The sequence below is a fragment of the Ambystoma mexicanum genome, unplaced genomic scaffold (assembly GCF_040938575.1).
Source record: "Ambystoma mexicanum isolate Mex_15411 unplaced genomic scaffold, UKY_AmexF1_1 Mex_scaf5, whole genome shotgun sequence".
In the NCBI taxonomy this organism is placed as follows: Eukaryota; Metazoa; Chordata; class Amphibia; order Caudata; family Ambystomatidae; genus Ambystoma; species Ambystoma mexicanum.
In genome coordinates, this window is record NW_027182466.1 from 3,613,766 (window position 1) to 3,624,339 (window position 10,574).

The window sequence follows — 10,574 nt, forward strand, 5'->3', positions numbered from 1 at the left end:
CTGAGACTCTTCTGATAGCATAAGATATGATATCTCAATGCTTCTATACCAAACCTGAGATCCTTCTGATAGCATGAGATGTGATATCTCAATACTTCTAATACCAAACCTGAGATCCTACCTCTAACATGAAATGTGATATCCAACTCTTTCCCCTTGCAAACCTGAGAGCCTTCCTATAGCATGAGATGTGATATCCAAGTCCTTCCCATTCCATCCTGAGACCCTTCCTATAACATGAGATGTGATATCCAACTCCTTCCCATTCCAACCTGAGACCCTTCCTATAGCATGAGATGGGATATCCAACTCCTTCCAAATCCAATCCCGATACCCTTCCGATAGCATGAGATCTGATATCCCAATGCTTCTACCAAACCTGAGACCCATACTATGGCATGAGATGTGATATCAAACTCCTTCCCATTCTAATCCTGAGACCCTTCCTATAGCTTGAGATGTGATATCCAACTCCTTCCCATTCCAATTCTGAGACCCTTCCTATACCATGAGACTTGATATCTCAATGCTTCTAATACCAAACCTGAGACCCGTCCTATAACATGAGATGTGATATCCAAATCCTTCCCCTTCCAAACCTTAGACCCTTCCTTTATCATGAGATGTGATAGCCAACTCCTTCCCATTCCAATCTTGAGACCCTTCCGATATCATGAAATGTGATATCTCAATGCTTCTAATATCAAACTTGAGACCCTCCCTATAACATGAGATGGGAATATCCAACTCCTTCCCATTCCAATCCTGAGACCCTTCTGATAGCAGAGATGTGATATCTCAATGCTTATACCAAACCTGAGATCCTTCCTATAACATGAGATGTGATATCCAACTCCTTCCCATTCCAATCCTGAGACACTTCCTATAGCATGAGATGTGATATCTCACTGCTTATACCAAACCTGAGACCCTTCCTATAGCATGAGATGTGATATCCAACTCCTTCCCATTCCAATCCTGAGACCCTTCCTATAGCATGAGATGTGATATCTCAATGCTTCTAATATCAAACTTGAGACCCTCCCTATAGCATGAGATGTGATACCCAAGTCCTTCCCATTCCAATCCTGAGACACTTCCTATAGCATGAGATGTGATATCCAACTGCTTCCCATTCCAATCCTGAGACCCTTCCTATAGCATGAGATGTGATATCTCTATGCTTCTAATACCAAACCTGAGATCCTTCCTCTAACATGAAATGTGATATCCAACTCCTTCCCTTTCCAAACCTAAGAGCCTATCTATAGCATGAGATGTGATATCCAAGTCCTTCACATTCCAACCCTTAGACCCTTCCTACAGCATGCAATATGATATCTCAATGATTCTAATAACAAACCTGAGACCCGTCCTATAACATGAGATGGGATATTCAACTCCTTCCCATTCCAATCCTGAGACTCTTCCGATAGCAGAGATGTGATATCTCAATGCTTATACCAAACCTGAGACCCTTCATATAACATGAGATGTGATATCCAAATCCTTCCCGTTCCAAACCTGAGACCCTTCCTTTAGCATGAGATGTGATATCCAGCTCCTTCCCATTCCAATCCTGAGACACTTCCGATAGCATGAGATGTGATATCTCAATGCTTCTAATATCAAAACTGAGACCCTCCCTATAGCATGATATGTGATATCTAAGTCCTTCCCATTCCAATCCTGAGACCCTCCCTATAGCATGAGATGTGATATCCAACTCCTTCCCATTACAATCCTGAGACCCTTCCTATAGCATGAGATATGATATCTCAATACTTCTAATACCAAACGTGAGATCCTTCCGATAAAATGAGATGTGATATCCAAATCCTTCCCCTTCCAAACCTGAGACCCTCCCTTTAGCATGAGATGTGATATCCAACTCCTTCCTATTCCAATCCTGAGACTCTTCTGATAGCATGAGATGTGATATCTCAATGCTTCTAATACCAAACCTGAGATCCTTCCGATAGCATGAGATGTGATATCTCAATGCTTCTAATACCAAACCTGAGATCCTTCCTATAACATGAGATGTGATATCCAAATCCTTCCCCTTCCAAACCTGAGACCCTCCCTTTAGCATGAGATGTGATATCCAACTCCTTCCCATTCCATTCCTGAGACCCTTCTGATAGCATGAGATGTGATATCTCAATGCCTCTAATACCAAACCTGAGATCCTACCTCTAACATGAAATGTGATATCCAACTCTTTCCCCTTCCAAACCTGAGAGCCTTCCTATAGCATGAGATGTGATATCCAAGTCCTTCCCATTCCAATCCTGAGACCCTTCCTATAGCTTGAGATGTGATATCCAACTCCTTCCCATTCCAATTCTGAGACCCTTCCTATACTATGAGACTTGATATCTCAATGCTTCTAATACCAAACCTGAGACCCGTAATATAACATGAGATGTGATATCCAAATCCTTCCCCTTCCAAACCTTAGACCCTTCCTTTATCATGAGATGTGATATCCAACTCCTTCCCATTCCAATCCTGAGACCCTTCCGATATCATGAGATGTGATATCTCAAAGCTTCTAATATCAAACTTGAGAACCTCCCTATAGCATGAGATGTGATATCCAAGTCCTTCCCATTCCAATCCTGAGACCCTTCCTATAGCATGAGATGTGATATCTCAATGCTTCTAATACCAAACCTGAGACCCTTCTTATAACATGAGATGGGAATATCCAACTCCTTCCCATTCCAATCCTGAGACCCTTCCGATAGCAGAGATGTGATATCTCAATGCTTATACCAAACCTGAGATCCTTCCTATAACATGAGATGCGATATCCAACTCCTTCCCATTCCAATCCTGAGACACTTCCTATAGCATGAGATGTGATATCTCACTGCTTATACCAAACCTGAGACCCTTCCCATAGCATGAAATGTGATATCCAACTCCTTCCCATTCCAATCCTCAGACCCTTCCTATAGCATGAGATGTGATATCTCAATGCTTCTAATATCAAACTTGAGACCCTACCTATAGCATGAGATGTGATATCCAAGTCCTTCCCATTCCAATCCTGAGACACTTCCTATAGCATGAGATGTGATATCTCAATGCTTCTAATACCAAACCTGAGACTCTTCCTTTAGCATGAGATGTGATATCCAACTCCTTCCCATTCCAATCCTGAGACCCTTCCTATAGCATGAGAGGTGATATCTCAATACTTCTAATACCAAACCTGAGATCCTTCCGATAACATGAGATGTGATATCTCAATACTTCTAATACCAAACCTGGGATCCATCCTATAACATGAGATGTGATATCCAAATCCTTCCCCTTCCAAACCTGAGACCCTCCCTTTAGCATGAGATGTGATATCCAACTCCTTCCCATTCCAATCCTGAGACCCTTCTGATAGCATAAGATATGATATCTCAATGCTTCTATACCAAACCTGAGATCCTTCCGATAGCATGAGATGTGATATCTCAATACTTCTAATACCAAACCTGAGATCCTTCCTATAACATGAGATGTGATATCCAAATCCTTATCTTCCAAACCTGAGACCCTCCCTTTAGCATGAGATGTGATATCCAACTCCTTCCCATTCCAATCCTGAGACTCTTCTGATAGCATAAGATCTAAGGTTTGGAAGGGGAAAGATTTGGATATCACATCTCATGTTATAGGACGGGTCTCAGGTTTGATAGAAGCATTGGGATATCACATCTCATGCTATTGGAAGGGTATCAGTATTGGATTTGGAAGGGGTTGGATATCCCATCTCATGCTATAGGAAGGGTCTCAGGTTGGAATGGGAAGGAGTTGGATATCACATTTCATGTTATAGGAAGGGTCTCAGGATTGGAATGGGAAGGACTTGGATATCATATCTCATGCTATAGGAAGGCTCTCAGGTTTGGAAGGAGAAGGAGTTGGATATCACATTTCATGTTAGAGGAAGGATCTCAGGTTTGGTATTAGAGGCCTTGAGATATCACATCTCATGCTATAGGAAGGGTCTCAGGTTGGAATGGGAAGGAGTTGGATATCACATTTCATGTTATAGGAAGGGTCTCAGGATTGGAATGGGAAGGAGTTGGATATCACATCTCAAGCTTTAGGAAGGGTCTCAGGTTTGGTATAAGCATTGAGATAGCACATCTCATGCTATAGGAAGGGTCTCAGGATTGGAATGGGAAGGAGTTGGATATCACATCTCATGTTATAGGAAAGATCTCAGGTTTGGGATTAGAAGCATTGAGACATCACATCTCATGTTATAGGAAGGGTCTCAGGATTGGAATGGGAAGAAGTTGGATATCACATCTCATGCTATTGGAAGGGTCTCAGGTTTGGAATGGGGAGGAATTGGATATCACATCTCATGTCATAGGAAGGATCTCAGGTTTGGTATTAGAAGCATTGAGATATCACATCTCATGCTATAGGAATGGTCTCAGGATTGGAATGGGAAGGAGTTGGATATTACATTCCTGCTATAGGAAGGGTCTCATGTTTGGAATGGGAATGTGTTGGATATCACATATGCTATAGGAAGGGTCTCAGGTTTGGAACGGGAAGGAGTTGGATATCACATCTCATGTTATAGGAAGGGTCTCAGGTTTGGTATAAGCATTGAGATATCACATCTCTGCTATCGGAAGTGTCTCAGGATTGGAATGGGAAGGTGTTGGATATCCCATCTCATGTTATAGGACGGGTCTCAGGTTTGTTATTAGAATCATTGAGATATCATATTGCATGCTGTAGGAAGGGTCTAAGGATTGGAATGGGAAGGAGTTGGATATCCCATCTCATGTTATAGGAAGAGTCTCAAGTTTGGTATTAGAAGCATTTAGATATCACATCTCATGCTATAGGAAGGGTCTCAGGATTGGAATGGGAAGGAGTTGGATATCACATCTCATGCTATAGGAAGGGTCTCAGGTTTGGTATAAGCATTGAGATATCACATCTCATGCTATAGGAAGGGTCTCAGGATTGGAATGGGAAGGAGTTGGATATCACATCTCATGTTATAGGAAGGATCTCAGGTTTGGTATTAGAAGCATTGAGACATCACATCTCATGCTATCGGAAGGGTCTCAGGATTGGAATGGGAAGGACTTGGATATCACATCTCATGCTATAGGGAGGGTCTCAAGTTTGATATTAGAAGCATTGAGATATCATATCTCATGCTATAGGAAGGGTCTCAGGATTGGAATGGGAAGGAGTTGGATATCACATCTCATGCTATAGGAAGGGTCTCAGGTTTGGTATAAGCAGTGAGATATCACATCTCATGCTATAGGAAGTGTCTCAGGATTGGAATGGGAAGGAGTTGGATATCACATCTCATGTTATAGGAAGGATCTCAGGTTTGGTATAAGCATTGAGATATCACATCTCTACTATCGGAAGGGTCTCAGGATTGGAATGGGAAGGAGTTGGATATTCCCATCTCATGTTATAGGAAGGGTCTCAGGTTTGGTATTAGAAGCATTGAGATATCACATCTCATGCTATAGAAAGGGTCTCAGGATTGGAATGGGAAGGACTTGGATATCACATCTCATGCTATAAGGAGGGTCTCAAGTTTGATATTAGAAGCATTGAGATATCACATCTCATGATATCGGAAGGGTCTCAAGGATGGAATGGGAAGGAGTTGGATATCACATCTCATGATAAAGGAAGTGTCTAAGGTTTGGAAGGGGAAGGAGTTTGATATCACATCTCATGCCATAGTATGGGTCTCAGGTTTGGTAGAAGCATTGGGATATCACATCTCATGCTATAGGAAGGCTCTCAGGTTTGGAAGGGGAAAGAGTTGGATATCACATTTCATGTTAGAGGTAGGATCTCAGGTTTGGTATTAGAGGCATTGAGATATCACATCTCATGCTATCAGAAGAGTCTCAGGATTGGAATGGGAAGGAGTTGGATATCACATCTCATGCTAAAGGGAGGGTCTCAGGTTTGGAAGGGGAAGGATTTGGATATCACATCTCATGTTATAGGAAGGATCTCAGGTTTGGTATTAGAAGCATTGAGATATCACATCTCATGCTATCGGAAGGATCTCAGGTTTGGTATAGAAGCATTGAGATATCACATCTCATGCTATCAGAAGGTTCTCAGGATTGGAATGGGAAGGAGTTGGATATCACATCTCATGCTAAAGGGAGGGTCTCAGGTTTGGAAGGGGAAGGATTTGGATATCATATCTCATGTTATCAGAAGGATCTCAGGTTTGGTATTAGAAGTATTGAGATATCACATCTCATGCTATAGGAAGGGTCTCAGGATTGGAATGGGAAGGAGCTGGATATCACATCTCATGCTAAAAGAAGGGTCTCCGGTTTGGAACGGGAAGGAGTTGGATATCACATCTCATGTTATAGGAAGGGTCTCAGGTTTGGTATTAGAGGCATTGAGATATCAGATCTCAGGCTATAGGAAGGGTCTCAGGATTGGAATGGGAAGGAGTTGGATATCACATCTCATGCTAGAGGAAGGGTCTCAGGTTTGGTATTAGAAGCATTGAGATATCCCATCTCATGATATAGGAAGGGTCTCAGTTTGGAATGGGAAGGAGTTGGATATCACATTTCATGTTATAGGAAGGGTCTCAGGATTGGAATGGGAAGGACTTGGATATCACATCTCATGCTATAGATAGGCTCTCAGGTTTGGAAAGGGAAGGAGTTGGATATCACATTTCATGTTAGAGGAAGGATCTCAGGTTTGGTATTAGAGGCATTGAGATATCAGATCTCAGGCTATAGGAAGGGTCTCAGGATTGGAATGGGAAGGAGTTGGATATCACATCTCATGCTAGAGGAAGGGTCTCAGGTTTGGTATAAGCATTGAGATATCACATCTCGTGCTATAGGAAGGGTCTCAGGATTGGAATGGGAAGGAGTTGTATATGACATCTCATGCCGTAGGAAGGGTCTCAGGTTTGGCATAAGCATTGAGATATCACATCTCTGCTATCGAAAGGGTCTTAGGATTGGAATGGGAAGGAGTTGGATATCCCATCTCATGTTATAGGAAGAGTCTCAGGTTTGGTATTAGAAGCATTGAGATATCCCATCTCATGATATAGGAAGGGTCTCAGTTTGGAATGGGAAGGAGTTGGATATCACATTTCATGTTATAGGAAGGGTCTCAGGATTGGAATGGGAAGGACTTGGATATCATATCCCATGCTATAGGAAGGCTCTCAGGTTTGGAAGGGGAAGGAGTTGGATATCACATTTCATGTTAGAGGAAGGATCTCAGGTTTGGTATTAGAGGCCTTGAGATATCACATCTCATGCTATAGGAAGGGTCTCAGGATTGGAATGGGAAGGAGTTGGTTATCACATCTCAAGCTATAGGAACGGTCTCAGGTTTGGTATAAGCATTGTGATATCACATCTCATGCTATAGGAAGGGTCTCAGGATTGGAATGGGAAGGAGTTGGATATCACATCTCATGTTATAGGAAAGATCTCAGGTTTGGTATTAGAAGCATTGAGACATCACATCTCATGTTATAGGAAGGGTCTCAGGATTGGAATGGGAAGAAGTTGGATATCACATCTCATGCTATAGGAAGGGTCTCAGGTTTGGTATAAGCATTGAGATATTACATCTCATGCTATAGGAAGGGTCTCAGGATTGGAATGGGAAGGAGTTGTATATGACATCTCATGCTATAGGAAGGGTCTCAGGTTTGGTATAAGCATTGAGATATCACATCACATGCTATAGGAAGGGTCTCAGGATTGGAATGGGAAGGACTTGGATATCACATCTCATGCTATAGGCAGGGTCTCAGGTTTGGAAAGGGAATGAGATGGATATCACATTTCATGTTAGAGGTAGGATCTCAGGTTTGGTATTAGAGGCATTGAGATATCACATCTCATGCTATCAGAAGGGTCTCAGGATTGGAATGGGAAGGAGTTGGATATCACATCTCATGCTAAAGGGAGGGTCTCAGGTTTGGAAGGGGAAGGATTTGGAAATCACATCTCATGTTATAGGAAGGATCTCAGGTTTGGTATTAGAAGCATTGAGATATCACATCTCATGCTTTCATAAGGGTCTCAGGATTGGAATGGGAAGGAGTTGGATATCACATCTGATGTTATAGGAAGGATCTCAGGTTTGGTATTAGAAGCATTGAGACATCACATCTCATGCTATAGGAAGGGTCTCAGGATTGGAATGGGAAGGAGTTGGATATCACATCTCATGCTATAGGAAGGGTCTCAGATTTGGTATAAGCATTGAGATATCACATCTCATGCTATAGGAAGGGTCTCAGGATTGGAATGGGAAGGAGTTGTATATGACATCTCAGGCCATAGGAAGGGTCTCAGGTTTGGTATAAGCATTGAGATATCACATCTCTGCTATCGGAAGGGTCTCAGTATTGGAATGGGAAGGAATTGGATATCACATCTCATGTTATAGGAAGGATCTCAGGTTTGGTATTAGAAGCATTGAGATATCCCTTCTCATGCTATAGGAAGGGTCTCAGGATTGGAATGTGAAGGATTTGGATATCACATCTCATGCTAAAGGAAGGGTCTCAGGTTTGGTAGAAGCATTGAGATATCACGTCTCTGCTATCGGAAGGGTCTCAGGATTGGATTGGGAAGGAGTTGGATATCCCTTCTCATGCTATAGGAAGGGTCTCAGGTTTGGTATAAGCATTGAGATATCACATCTCTGCTATCGGAAGGGTCTCAGGATTGGATTGGGAAGGAGTTGGATATCCCTTCTCATGCTATAGGAAGTGTCTCAGGTTGGAATGGGAAGGAGTTGGATATCACATCTCATGTTATAGGAAGGGTCTCAGGATTGGAATGGGAAGGATTTGGATATCACATCTCTTGCTATAGGAAGGGTCTCAGGATTGGAATGGGTAGGAGTTGGATATTACTTTCTTGCTATAGGAAGGGTCTCATGTTTGGAATGGGAAGGAGTTGGATATCACATATGCTATAGTTAGTGTCTCAGGTTTGGAACGGGAAGGAGTTGGATATCACATCTCATGTTATAGGAAGGGTCTCAGGTTTGGTATAAGCATTGAGATATCACATCTCTGCTATCGGAAGTGGCTCAGGATTGGAATGGGAAGGAGTTGGATATCCCATCTCATGTTATAGGAAGAGTCTCTGGTTTGGTATTAGAATCATTGAGATATCACATCGCATGCTGTTGGAAGGGTCTAAGGATTGGAATGGGATGGACGTGGATATCACATCTCATGCTATAGGTAGGCTCTCAGGTTTGGTATAAGCATTGAGATATCACATCTCATGCTATAGGAAGGGTCTCAGGATTGGAATGGGAAGGATTTGGATATCACATCTCATGCTATAGGAAGGGTCTCAGATTTGGTATAAGCATTGAGATATCACATCTCATGCTAAAGGAAGGGTCTCAGGTTTGGAAAGGGAAGGAGTTGGATATCACATTTCATGTTAGAGGAAGGATCTCAGGTTTGGTATTAGAAGCATTGAGATATCACATCTCATGCTATAGGACGGGTCTCAGGATTGGAATGGAAGGAGTTGGATATCACATCTCATGCTATAGGAAGGGTCTCAGGTTTGGTATAAGCATTGAGATATCACATCTCATGCTATAGGACGGGTCTCAGGATTGGAATGGAAGGAGTTGGATATCACATCTCATGTTATAGGAAGGATCTCAGGTTTGGTATTAGATGCATTGAGACATCACATCTCATGCTATAGGAAGGGTCTCAGGGTTGGAATGGGAAGGAGTTGGATATCACATCTCATCCAATAGGAAGGGTCTCAGGTTTGGAATGGGAAGGAATTGGATATCACATCTCATGTTATAGGAAGAATCTCAGGTTTGGTATTAGAAGCATTGAGATATCACATCTCATGCTATAGGAAGGGTCTCAGGATTGGATTGGGAAGGAGTTGGATATCCCTTCTCATGCTATAGGAAGGGTCTCAGGATTTGAATGGGAAGGAGTTGGATATCACATCTCATGTTATAGGAAGGGTCTCAGGATTGGAATGGGAAGGATTTGGATATCACATCTCTTGCTATAGGAAGGGTCTCAGGATTGGAATGGGTAGGAGTTGGATATTACTTTCTTGCTATAGGAAGGGTCTCATGTTTGGAATGGGAAGCAGTTGGATATCACATATCCTATAGTTAGTGTCTCAGGTTTGGAACCGGAAGGAGTTGGATATCCCATCTCATGTTATAGGAAGAGTCTCTGGTTTGGTATTAGAATCATTGAGATATCACATCGCATGCTGTAGGAAGGGTCTAAGGATTGGAATGGGATGGACTTGGATATCACATCTCATGCTATAGGTAGGCTCTCAGGTTTGGTATAAGCATTGAGATATCACATCTCATGCTATAGGAAGGGTCTCAGGATTGGAATGGGAAGGAATTGGATATCACATCTCATGCTATAGGAAGGGTCTCAGATTTGGTATAAGCATTGAGATATCACATCTCATGCTAAAGAAAGGGTCTCAGGATTGGAATGGGAAGGAGTTGTATATGACATCTCAGGCCATAGG